Source organism: Xenopus laevis, chromosome 2L (assembly GCF_017654675.1).
Source record: "Xenopus laevis strain J_2021 chromosome 2L, Xenopus_laevis_v10.1, whole genome shotgun sequence".
Lineage (NCBI taxonomy): Eukaryota > Metazoa > Chordata > Amphibia > Anura > Pipidae > Xenopus > Xenopus laevis.
This window is the reverse complement of record NC_054373.1, coordinates 18191903-18205637: the sequence shown is the minus strand read 5'-3', so window position 1 is coordinate 18205637 and position 13735 is coordinate 18191903. Positions and strand designations below refer to the sequence as shown.

The 13735-nt window shown below is 38.7% G+C and overlaps 1 long non-coding RNA gene across 1 annotated transcript; it reads right to left on the bottom strand.

The window, feature by feature from the left end:
• Nucleotides 1-5850: 5850 nt before the first annotated feature.
• On the bottom strand, nucleotides 5851-9725 carry LOC121399819. The gene is made up of 2 exons (XR_005965287.1): nucleotides 9646-9725; nucleotides 5851-6312 (listed from the first exon to the last, which is right to left on the bottom strand). It is a non-coding gene; the product is annotated as an uncharacterized LOC121399819 (long non-coding RNA).
• Between the last annotated feature and the right edge of the window lie 4010 nt (nucleotides 9726-13735).

Sequence of the window (13735 nt, the reverse complement as noted above, 5' to 3'; positions counted from 1 at the left end):
AAGGAACCTTTACATTGGGGATTTGAAAATTGACAAAGAGCCCTTTAAATATTTAAATTTCGCCACTGCGCAATGACGTAATCCAAGCCACTCTTCAAACCCGGAAGCGATCGGTGCGTCTTTCCTTTCAGCATGTGCATAGGCGCCAAAGATACTGGGTGCAGCGGGTGTCCCCTTTGTACCCCCTCTAGACCATCTTTTCACAAGTGGTAGCCAAAACACCCCATGTGTCATTAGCCTAATGAAAAACATACCTGCAAGTACCAATTAAAAGCTGACATGAATATTAGTGCTTTAGATACATCTAATAGTAAAGTGTGGGTTGCCAAAAAGTCAATCCACACCCGACCCTGACCCACGCCTTTACCACCCACACCCATCCCTAACCCACCCCTACACCACCCACACCCAACCCTAACCCACCCCTACACCACCCACACCCTACCCTAACCCATCCCTTCATTTCCTCCTTATTTATAGACCTGCACCGTAACCTACCCCACTCTGAAATTACAGAAGAGGCGAGGCACGCTGGTGTGAGTCTATAAAAAGGAAAGACTGGAGGCAGAAGTGGGGCATGGTAAGGTAGCGGGGTGGGTGCATGGTAAATTTCAGCTCACACCCTCCTGTGGTCCACAGCAGTTGTGAGGAAGTTGGCCCAAACCCACCCAACTCGTGGGTCGCGCTGGTTTTGGGTTGGCATGCAAATCACTAAAACCTAACCACCAAGAATATAAAATCCATTTGGGTTATTTGGCGCCATGGCCCTGATACTTGCACTAAACATTTGATTCCATCTCCATCACACAGATCCATATTTCTCTTCCAATGGAGAAAGACAATACATATTGCTGCCCCATTTAAATCTGACATTAACAATGAGCATTGCTCCTTGATTCTGGAGTACCCACCTCACTAAAGTCGTACAGTCTATTACATTCTGCAGTTTCCCCCGCACTCTCACATTTTTTGCCTAGTGAGAAAGCTAGCTAATCTTTGGAATATTTGATGATTCTTTCCCAATGCATTCTGCTGAGCCCCTTGGAATCGTCTACATTTTCTTTCCGTTCTATTGTCCACCCACCTCCCTTTTCTCTTAGTAAATACTAAGATGCATTGAAACGCCTTATTCATGGGTCATTTCCATGGGTCACTTCTCATCTTGATGAGTAGCTTATTACGAATTTTAAAAAATACAAAGTTTTGCATTATCCAGTTTTACAGTTTTTCTACCAGTTTCCATTCCATCTCTCAGATCGTGCTTCTTCCCCATTCTTTCTGATTCACGTCACCAATTTGCCACATTTTACTTCTCTTTGTTAACCTTAGATCAATAGCATACACTGCCTACTAGAGAAAACACACATTGACTAGAAACCAATGAAACTGATTTGAGTCAGCTATTGTATAATGAGCTCATGAATTTTAGCCATTATTCTCACAATGACTAAAATATTGTTTCGTTTCTCATCCATAATGCTTTAGAGTCACATTACAGTTAGCAAGTCATACCTGCCCACTATCTTCATAGACTTTCTCTATTGCTCTGTTTGACAAACATTTTTCACCCAGCCCTCAGGTTCGTTAATAACATCCAGTACCCAGCCATTACCCATTAGAAAAAAATCTTCAAAAACATTACAATAGATCTACAGAATATTTTTGAATAGTGTTAAGAATTGCCCCTTGTCTGTATCACTAAACTCACTTATCAGCATAGTCTAATGTGATGTTCTTTTTATATAGGTCCCTACAGAAAAAAACAACCACTACAAGCTGAGTGTGCCATGGTGAATTTGTACACACGGTCTAGGTTATTATTTCTAAGAAGATCTAAGGTTCTACTATCAAGGCAGAAGCACCACAGTCCAGCTCTTGTTCTTCTCCAAAGCAGGAAGTCATGGAGTGGTGGATAAGTCATGGAGAACTGGAACTGGTCATGGAGAAGATCTGAGTTTGGTTCCTGACCAAACTCTTTGGCACTTGAGGCATTGACTGCTAGATGCTAGAATTAATAACAAATTCTTTCTAAAGACATCCTTTGGTTTCGGCACATTGCAGAGGTGGACTCCTTCTAACAAGAAGTCTGCATGATACAGAAAAGCTGACAAGAGCACTGATGGATACAGGCAAGGGTTATATCTTAAAATCAGGTACATCTTGACTTATGAGAAGTAACAGGTTTGGGTAGTAGACTTTCGATAACAGATAATAAAATGAATGCACTTTTTTACTTTTATGTGCATTACTCTTTTACTGTACATTTTAGACACTGAAAAAGTATAAAAACACTATTGACCTCAAATAATAGCAAAGCATTGAAACGAAAAACTTTTTTGTAAATGTTGTTTACTGCATTGTTTTCTATGTGGGCATCCATACTCCAAAAAGGTTTATGTACAGTACATGTATGGGATCCGTTATTCAGAAACCCGTTATCCAGAAAGTGCGAAAATACGGGAAGGTCATCTCCCATAGACTCCATTTTATCCAAATACTTTACATTTTTAAAAATGATTTCCTTGTTCTCAGGTAGTAATAATAAAACAGTAGCTTGTACTTGATCCAAACTAAGATATAATTAATCCTTATTGGAGGCAAAACATTCCTATTATGTTTATTTTGTGTTTAACTAATTTTTTAGTAGACAAGTTATAAATCGAATTTACGAAAAGATTCATTATCTGGAAAACCCCAGGTCCCAAACATTCTGCATGACAGGTCCTATATGTTTTTTTAAAGTAAGAGACAACAACAACCAGGATCACTTCAAGAAGGTATTTTCCTGTGTTTTATTTATAGCAGGGCTTTCCACAAAACAAGGCACATTTCAACTTAACACAGTATGTGCAACATATCTTAAGGTGGCCATACACAGAGAGATCCGCTCGTTTGGCGATGTCGCCAAACAAGCGGATCTCTCCCCGATATGCCCACCTTGAGGTGGGCAATATCGGGCTGATCCGATCGTGGGCCCTATTGCCCAACCATCGGATCCTAACTGTGGCTTTATGGGAGGTCGGATCGCGGGACCTCATAAACGAGCAGATGCGGCCGCAATCCAACGGGATTTTTAGTCCCATCCGATCGAAATCTGGCCGACTTTCGGCCAGATCTCGATCGGGGAAGCCCATCGGGGGGCCCCATACACGGGCCAATAAGCTGCCGACTCGGTCTGTCGGCAGCTTTTATCGGCCCGTGTATGCCCACTTTTAGACAGCGCTTTAGTCATAATTTATGGCCAATAAATCCAGAACAGTTACCAATAATTAACTTTTAACTGTTCTCCTTAGATCACACACAGCCCCCTCTTTTCCACAGGGGATGACTCGTCAATTCTAACACCTGTACTGACTTTTTCAGCCTCAATGAACACAGTTACTGTTATTCTTTACTTTTGCTCTTTATCATAGAGCATTCTGGGAGATAGTTGTATTTTTTTATAGGTTAACTAATAAAATTACATTAATAGAACAGACATTGAACAATACAATAACAAAATACAATTGAATATAAGATGAATCACAGAACACTTATTATTTATATTATAATATATATTATTTATTATTATACCCTGAGGATGGAAAAAGTTAGAATGCGAAAATCCAACATCTCAGACCTGACGAGGTTGTATATAAGACTGGAACAAGGATGAAGCAGAGCACACTCTTCAATTCTGTAAAAGAAGCCCCGGTGCACAGCGTAGAGGGTGCGGCAATCCCCAGACGAATACTTCAGGTAAGAATACACTGGCACACGAGGTACAATGCAATGCAGGGTTACCCCTTGCTTATTTATTTGTGCGGACGTGCAACGTTTCGGGGCGAGCCCCTTTCTCAAGCATAACAACGTGACCAAGTGCACACCATATAACAAGGAAACAATTAAAATAATTAACATACACAATAGAGAGCATCACCCTTAAGCCCTCCCATCATCTGAGTGATCAGAATCCACCTTCATATGGCTATCTTAAAAAATGTCAAGCCAAAGTCCAACGGTAAAAAGTGTTAAAAGCAACGTGAAGGTGGATTCTGATCACTCAGATGATGGGAGGGCTTAAGGGTGGTGCTCTCTATTGTGTATGTTAATTATTTTAATTGTTTCCTTGTTATATGGTGTGCACTTGATCACGTTGTTATGCTTGAGAAAGGGGCTCGCCCCGAAACGTTGCACGTCCGCACAAATAAATAAGCAAGGGGTAACCCTGCATTGCATTGTACCTCGTGTGCCAGTGTATTCTTACCGGAGGTTGTATATAAGTCAGTGGGGCAAATTCACTAAAGCTCGAAACGCCTAACGTTAACGCAAATTTGCCAGCGTGACGTCGTTTTGTTACTTTGCCGATTTTCTAACGGGCGCTGGTGTAAATTCGCTAGCGAAGTGGACCTACTCTACCGGTACTTCACACCCTTATGCTAGGCGAAGTTGCGCTATGGCGAAGGGACTTAACTCCGCTACTTCACTAACTTGCGCATTTTAATGAACGTTACCTTTTGCGCCAGACTTGCCTTCGCCGCCTCAGACCAGGCAAAGTGCAATAGAGTAGATAGGGCTTGCTTCAAGTCCCAAAAAACAATGGCATCTTTTACTTTTTTAAGGGTGATAGGCTGAAAAAGATAGTAAATCTTTTTGGGGGTACCCTCCTTCCCCTCTACATTTCCTAAGATATGGCACCTAAACTATACAGTGGGCACATGTATATGGCAAAATAACAACTCTATTTTATTTTATGAAGGTTTCCGAGGCTTGTGTAGTGTGATGTATTTGCTGCTAAATATACATCCATTGTACTTTAACCTGGCGCCGTATGCAAATTAGGCATCGCTAGCGTAACTTCGCTGTGTTTGATGAATTAACGCTAGCGCAACTTCGCTACCATTCGCCTCCCTGAGCCCAACTTCGCATTTTAGTGAATTTGCGTAGCACTGGCAAAACTACGCCTGGCTAAGTGCGGCGAAACTGACACTGGTGCAACTTCGAATCTTAGTGAATTTGCCCCAGTGGCAGAAGTCCCGAAGATATCGTAATCTAGGATTGGTTTTGTGCAATAATTCGAAGATTGGGTGGAAAATCCAAAAAATTGGTACGATTCCAATTTTAGTATGAATTTTTTTCGAGGTATTTCCCACACTGGAATTTTTCAAGAAAATGTATTGATAAAACGAGAAGATTTAGTCAGAGTATATTTCAGAAAATAATGGGATATTTTCAGATTTTAATAAATTACGCCCTTAGTTTTGTGGACCACACCCACCACTATCTACAGTTATTGCTAATGTAGTCTTTCAGTAACTCTAGTTTATGTTAACTATAGCATAATGTTTTGGCCAACTGGTCATACCGGGAGCAATAGATTCTAGGAACAGATATTTTTTTAATTTGAAGATCATAGATAGTTGGCACCCCGCTGGCACAGAAATAGCACAAACATATTTTATGGAGAAAGAAAGAAACTTCAACATAGTTTGTTTTTTTTTTAAAAAAACCCATCTAGGTATCAGTTCATCAGTCATTAGTAGAGTATTTTTATATTACCTATTACAATCAAGCGTGTCCTTGTAATCTTTGTATCACAAACATGAATTCCGCATCAGATTAATCTATTGTAGTGTCAGTTGATCAAGTCCTGTAAAAATAAAATATTCCCCAAGAAATCCCCATGCATAGCCAGGGAAATAATGTTCAAAAAAAACCAACACAATCAACCATGAGTGCCCTGGAATCGGGTGTTTTTTCATGTTTTGTTTTTGTTTTACTTCATTTATGTACAAGAGGAAAGTACATCTCTGATTTTCTATCTGTGAGCTGAATCAGAGCTTTTCCACGTTTTTTCTCTTTTTTTTTCTCTCTCTCTCTTACGAGAAGAAAGAGAACGGGTGGGAAATTACAGTCAATGAGTCACCTCCATCTGATTTATAAAAGGGTCTTCAGCACTGAGAAGCTGACTCTTTTTGACTTCTTATAGGAAAGCACACCGTCTGTGGGGGAACCTACTTACGCGGATAATATTTTCTTTCTGTTAAATATTATTATTAAGAAAAGCCACAAACATGTGCTGGGTTGCTTGTTTGAGGCAGGAAGAAGAGGAAGTCTGTGGCCTACATTCATACACTACGCTTACATATCCTCTCCGGAGGAGACCATCTGCTTTTAGGTAAGTTTTTTTATTACCTTTTTCTACTGTCAAAAGGACAGTAGAAAAAATATTATAAAACATGCGGTTTGAAGTTCAGTTCAACAGCGGTCAGTATAGTCATTGGAACTAATAAGATATCCCAGCTCTGTACTGTGTTGTCTCCAGAATACAATCTGTAAAATGAAGCAGAAACAAAATAATGCATGAAGCAAGCTACAGTTTGTTGATCTTCTTTACAAGATAACGAGAACCTTGGGAGATGACCATGCAAGCATTGTGAACATTGCATTTAAATTGAATTAATATTAAAACGTTACATTTGTCTTGAATACTACATGAACAATAGTGATTGTTAACCTATGGGTCAGAAAGGTCTCTATGACCCTCTTTAGAAAAGTGAAATGTTCTGCTACAATAGTCAATAATAATAATCCAAGGAGCATAATTAATTCTAAACAAATTCTTTTAGACTGCAAAGCTAAGTCATAAACGTATGCTGGGCCTCCTGAGGTGAAGCGATAGGCTGTACTTTTTGAAGATAAATAAATGAAAAATCTAAAACGGTAAACTTCATGTCATGGTGGGTCCCATGAAGATTTTTTTCTACTGAAGGTGAATTTACCATGGAGGTTAAATAAAAACGGGTATATAGTCTCTGTTCTTTGAGTTGCAATATAGAAGACAGATAGTAAAATGCTCATGTATATATTTTTAAAATATGTTTACTGGTTTACACAAAATCCATTGTATCTGGATCTAAAAGTCATGGTTGATAGCTCAAGCCTACAGAAGATGATTTCTATCATTATTTACTCACACTTAAATTAAAACCAGTGTCTGAGGTTAAGAAACAATAGTGGTGCTTACTCTTGGGTTCTCTAGGCAGAGAAAGAAGGACACTTTTTGCAAATTTTTGGAAAAGAAACATTGCAGATAACAATGAGAACCAGCAAGGTGGTTGATGTGGCCTATTCTTTTCCAACCTTCTCGAATGGAATGATTTGTTGGCTTCTGATCTGTCAGAAACACATTTGGCTACTTATAGATTTTAAATATATTAAAATTAAAGTTAATATGTTGTTTTCTTTTGAAGGGACAATTGGAGGGGTAAGGAGATTAAGGTTTAATCAATGAGCCAAAGAGGAGTATCGACTTCTCTAAGTGGCCTGCAACTGCAATCTCAGCTTGTTTAGCAGTTCTAATTATAACTTTTCCACCTTCCATCTGTGGCGTACATCAGATATTCATCAGCTGATTCCACAGAATGAACAGGCAGTCTTCTATCATATTCGATTTTTTGAGGGTATTTACAGGTGTTTTTATGACTTAGCATGGCATTGTTCTATATTGTTATATCCCTCTGTAATACTTAGGGGCACATTTACTATGGGGCGAATATCGAGGGTTAATTAACCCTCGATATTCGACCATCGAAGTTAAATCCTTTGAATATCGAAGTCAAACAATTTACCGCATTTAGTTCGATTGAACGATTCGAAGGATTTTAATCCATCGATCGAACGATTTTCCTTCGATCAGAAATTACTCAGAAAGTCTATGGGGAAGGTCCCCATAGGCTAACATTGGTGCTCGGTAGGTTTTAGGTGGTGAAGTAGGTGGTCGAAGTTTTTTTTAAAGAGACAGTACTTTGACTATCGAATGGTCGAATAGTCGAACGATTTTTAGTTAGAATAGTTCGAGTCGAAGTCGTAGTCGAAGGTCGAAGTAGCCAATTCGATTGTCAAAGTAGCCAAAAAAATACTTTGAAATTCGAAGTATTTTTCATTCTAATCCTTGACTCGAGCTAAGTAAATGTGCCCCTTAATGAAGACTAAATCCTACTAGATATTAGGGACAGAGGTCTATTTGGAGCAGTTCATCATTAGATGTTTTTGGGGGGGTTCATAAGTATTTTTTGCTTATGATCCAGGAGTTTTTGAGTAATAGGTTGCTGTTGGGTGATTGGTTAAAAAAAAATGTATTGTCCTCTGAGTTAATATTGACTAATGGCAAAACGAAACTTGCTACTTGCTTTTTCTTAGGCTTATGGTCTAGGGAGTATTTAGAATATTGCCTCTTCCTCTTTATAGACTTCCTTATTTAGCTGTTATACTGTCTGCATCTGTAAATACATAACAAAATATGAAGTAGCCATTCTAGTGTACAATGGTTTTTTAGCTGTTTATCAATCGAAACTGCCTTCAGAATGGTGATAGAAGTTAAGCAACAACAAAAATGGCAGGACCCTGAGCTGATTTAAGGATGGACATTACATAAAGCTGTAAAGGTATGGGACCTGTTATCCAGAATGCTCCGGACCAGGGGTTTTCCGGATAACGTATCTTTCCATAATTTGGATCTTTATACCTTTAGTCTACTAGAATATCAAGTAAACATTAAATAAACCAAATAGGCTGGTTTTGCTTCCAATAAGGATTAATTATATCTTAGTTTGGTTCAAGTACAGGCCACTATTTCATTATTACAGAGAAAAAGAAAATACAGTACTTTATAAAAATGTGGATTATTTGGATAAAATGAAATCTGTGGGAGATGGGATATTTGTGTAACTAATGCCTGTACATGTGTAAGACATACCATTTTTGTTTATGCACCACCCAGGTTTCTGCATTTCAGTTCTTATTTTAGGTATAAATAAGGGACACGAGATGTAAAACACAAGATAAAAAAAACTGAAAATGAATGACTTATTACTTCCAGATCCCCTAAGTGTGTATTCACCAAAACTGTACCTCCCTTGGGGGAGCAATATCCTCAAATGTGACTACAAATATTTACACATTTCAATGTGTTTTTATAGAATTCATGCTAGATTACTTGATGTCAAGTACTAAGGATTGCATTATTAATACGAGTATGGTATCCGTATTAATAAAACATCTCCCATAGACTCCATTTTATTTTTAAAAATGATTTCCTTTTTCTCTGTAATAATAAAACAGCAGCTTGTACTTGATCCCAACTAAGATATAATTAATCCTTATTGGAAGCAAAACCAGCCTATTGGGTTTATTTAATGATTTTCTAGTATTAATGTATGAAGATGGAAATTATGGACAAATCTGTTATCTGGAAAACCCCAAGTCCCAGGTATTCTGGTTAGCAGGTCCCACACCTGTACAGAAAATATGCCAACCAGTCACCAAATGGACGATTGGGAATGATATGGGAAAATGCATTGCCATATTTAGCATCCTAAATAATGGGTTTAACAAATCCCAAGTGCAATGACTAAAGATGATTTGCATAAGAAAAATTTTAATGACCTCCCTGTTGAATATGATCTGATTGGATTTTCCCTCCACCATCTGAAATACAGTAGTCATTGCATTCCTTCCCTTAAATGACTATATAAAAAAAATTTCAGTGGGTCAAAAAAAAAAAAGAACTGACTTATTCTAAAAAATCCCCATGGCTTCCTTAGATTCGGATTTGCATAGACAGATAATTGGAGTGTAGGAGTGAGAAGAGTAGTTGCCCTTTACCTGATGATGCAGCAAAGACTTCTGCCCCGATGAAACCTAACACCGCGCCTGACGTAATGGAACTGACAAGCAAGAAGGCAGTTATACTGTTCTGAGAGGGAGGAAGCGCGTGTCACACTTACCACTTCCTCACTGTTTTATCTGAGGAACTTTCGTGCTCTTGTACGAACAGCTGAAAAAAAAACTGAATATAGATAAGCCAGAAACGGCATTGCAATCATAATCAGTTACAAAAAATGGAAAATACTGAGTGACAACTGGCACATGTTAGTAAATCATGCCCATGTCATAAACAGCGTTACAGGGGTGGCCTTAAAAGGGGAGGTAAACCCAAAATCGAAATTTGCCTAAGGAAAGAAATGACAGAAAAATCAGAATAGACGGCACTTCTGGACAGTTTAATGAAGCAGGTTGCTGGAAAATCCTAACGCATTTCGGGATCAAATCCCTAGTTTTTCCAGCAACCTGCTAAACCTAACGCGTTTCGGGATCAAATCCCTAGTTTTTCCAGCAACCTGCTAAACCTAACGCGTTTCGGGATCAAATCCCTAATCCACCATTTATTCTAGACCCCTATTAGCCCATGCCAAAATGACAAATATTAGAGATTGAATCAGACTCATAACTATAATTACAAGAATATCTAGGATAGTGGTCTTCAACCTTTTGTTGCCATGAGCCACATTCAAACTTAAAGAAACAAGCATGCAAAAAGTCCAAGGGGGACTCCTATGTGGAGTGGCAGCCTACAGGAGACTCCGTTTGGCAGTACACATAGTTTTTATGCAATCAAAACTTTTCTCCAAGCCAGGAATTTAAAAATAAGCACCTGCTTTGAGGCCACTGGGAGCAACATCCAAGGGGTTGGTGAGTAACATGTTGCTTGTGAGCCACTGGTTGGAAAACATTGATCTAGGGCAACACATAAATATTCACCACTAATCTCAACCCCAAATGTCCTTCAGGTTAGGTTTCAGGAATATTTAGGAGAGTTCTCCCTAAATCTCATTCATTAGTGTTCAGGCTGTACCCCTTTTACTGATCCAGGCGCCCCTAGGGGGCTTCCCCACTGTTTGGGAACCACTCACCTAATGTCCTTATTGGCTACAGGTTAGTCTGATCCTCTGAATGTTCTAATGTTCTGGCTAATGACAAGGGCACACATAGCGGATTGTCCTCCATCTGCATTTTGTCCACAGGCAGAGAAAAGTAAATCCACTTTCATGAGCTCACCCCCCATAACTCCATTGAGAGGCAGGAAAACAGACAATCTGCTATGTGTACCCTTGGTCTAAAAATTGGCCTATGTCTGTGTATAATCTGCTACAAGATGGCTATTTACTTTAAAAGTTCTAATGCACCAATTGGTTTATCCCTGTAAATGTTCCAATATTCTAGATAAGATGGTCTATGTCTAAAAATATTCTGATGTTCTGGCTACAGGTTGGTCTATCACAAGGACATTTAAATGCTCGTTATATTGTACTAAAGTTTGGTTCAAGTCAAAGAGGCAGATTTACTAAAGGACGAATTGTCACTAGCGACTGCTTCACACACTTTGCACCACTTCGCCAGGAACAATTTCGCTAATTCACTAAAATGTAAAGGTAAGTCCTGGGCACCAAACGTTGGCGAATTTTCACTAGCGATACTTCTGCAGTGAGAGCATTTCATAGTGAAGATTTGCTAGCATTCGTTTATGCCAAGCAAACAGTCGCTAGTGATCTTACGCTTAGGTCAATTTGAATAGGGCGGGTACATTAACGTCGTATGGACGTCTTTAGTAGAGATGTTGGTGCAAATGCTTGAAGTGGCCACTTTTTATTACAAATGTCCAGGGAACCTTAATAAAAACAAAAGAGATCATATAATGCCCTACACATGAGCCCACTGTAAAATAAATGTTCCATGGCCCTCAAATGTCTGGGGAAAAATGTTCGGACTTTTGCACGCAATCACACTTAAAAAAAGGAAACCTCGCCAGCGTTTTTTCAACTTTAATGCATTTTCGGCACACAGGATACGATGTAAGTGACAGAAGATTGAGGAAGATGAAGCTTCATTTTAGCAGTCGCCTGGTCTGAGGTGGCGGAGACAACTCTGGTGAAAGAGGTAACGCTCAGTAAAATCCGCACTTTAGTGAATATGCGGAGCAACGAGTGAAAAGTTGCCTGGCGATAGAGTACGAACAAATGCTAACAACGGTCTCTTTCAATAGCATCTGTTAGTGAATTGCGATGTCCCGCGGATGTGATTTCTGGCGAAAAGTCACTAGCGTTAAAGCCACTTTGCCCTTTAGTAAATCTGCCCCAAAGTTAGCAACAAATAACCTTAAGTTTTTACTAGCTTTCAATGCTTTTCCATCACAAAAACGACATTTGCAGCACCGATCTGAATAGCATGTCAACATGCCGCAATATATTACATATAAAATATTAAGACAACTTGCAAAGTAGTTGATGCACATAAGACAAATAAAGATCACAATAGGCTTTCATAACAAGCTGCAATGGAAACATGAGCCAAGAAATCTGAAAGGCAAAGCTTGATGTCTGTTGTTTTACCTAATCCCATGAGGGCGTATTATGTATTTTACAGAGCAGCAAAGTGGTTCCACTCTCTCAGTTTTTTTGTGACGTGAAGCAAAACCAATTAGTTTTGAGTACATAGAATTTTGTGGGGAACAAATGTAGTTTTGCTGAGCTGTTGCCACCTGATAGATAGCAGTTGATAACGTAACTTTAATCATTTTTCAAGTGTTGCACAAAATGTGTATGCATTGAAATTGGAGAGAAGCAATTGTTCAGCCCAGAGTAAACATTGTCAGAGAATTGAGTGGAATTTCCTCCTGTAATTCAGTCCCTGCTGAAAGATGCATGTGATTTACTGTACCTGTTTACAGACGCGCTGCTTATGAGTTATCATTTTTTCTTCCATGGTACATTTGCTTTTTAGGGCTCCAATTAACTTACGAGCCTTGTGATATTTTGCAGTACCCGGCTGATTTGCTGAAGGCTCTTAGAAAGTATCTTTAGAGCACTTTTGCTATGGTGAACTAACAATAACAATTTCAAATGATCCATTTCTATAAATCAAATATGCTCCGGCTTTGCTACAAATACATATAAATGTAAGAAATATAGAGTTCTTGTCAGGTCCCTAAGAAAAAACTTCCCCTCGCTCCACTTTAATGTTTATGCCCAGGAGACGGCAGAATATTTACTTCCTTTTAATAGTAGAACTGCTCAGCCATAAAGCCCACGAAGATTTGACATAAGTGTTGACTTTATTTTTTTCCCCCTGGGTTATCATAAATCACATGCAATAGTTATCACTAAACTGGCCAATATGTAATGCCATAAGGTTTGTGCTCATTTCATTAAACAGGGATTTTTATATTTGCTGCTGACAAATAGCTTTCAGATTTAGCTTGATTTCCATGGTGCTAGTGTAATTTATATATCAGCTGATATTAAAAGAAACAGCAACCTGTGTTATATTTATGTAGGTGTGTGTGCAAAGGACCTATACATACAGTAAATAACTGAACATACACATACAGTGGTGATTGCAGAATGTATACTGCAAGGCTGCCTTTTTCTTCTTCATTACCTCAATATAAGATATAAATATTTTAGCTTTAGTTAAAGGGGAACTATCATGAAAATAAAAATAAAATAAGCTTCCTCATACTGAAATAAGAAACTTTATAAATACAATCAATAAAAAAATCTGCATTGTTTCTAAAAAGTTAATGTTCACCATCATCTGTTTCTCGTCATGCTGTCTTCATGCAGCAGTTGGGTGTCAGATAAATGATCCAATATATCTTATAGGGGGGCTTCCTTTCCTAGCAGATGAATCAGAGCTCACTCAAATAACTGATTCCAGTACAAACGAAATCTAACGAAATAACTGCCTTTTGCACAAATTCTGCATGTAGAGAGACAGGATTTCTAATGATTTTAATAGAGTGAGCTCTAATACATCTTCTAGGCAAAAGGAGTCCCCCTAAAAGATATATTGGATCATTCATCTGACACCCAATTACTGAATGAAGACAGAATGAAGAGAAAGATATGCGGAGAGA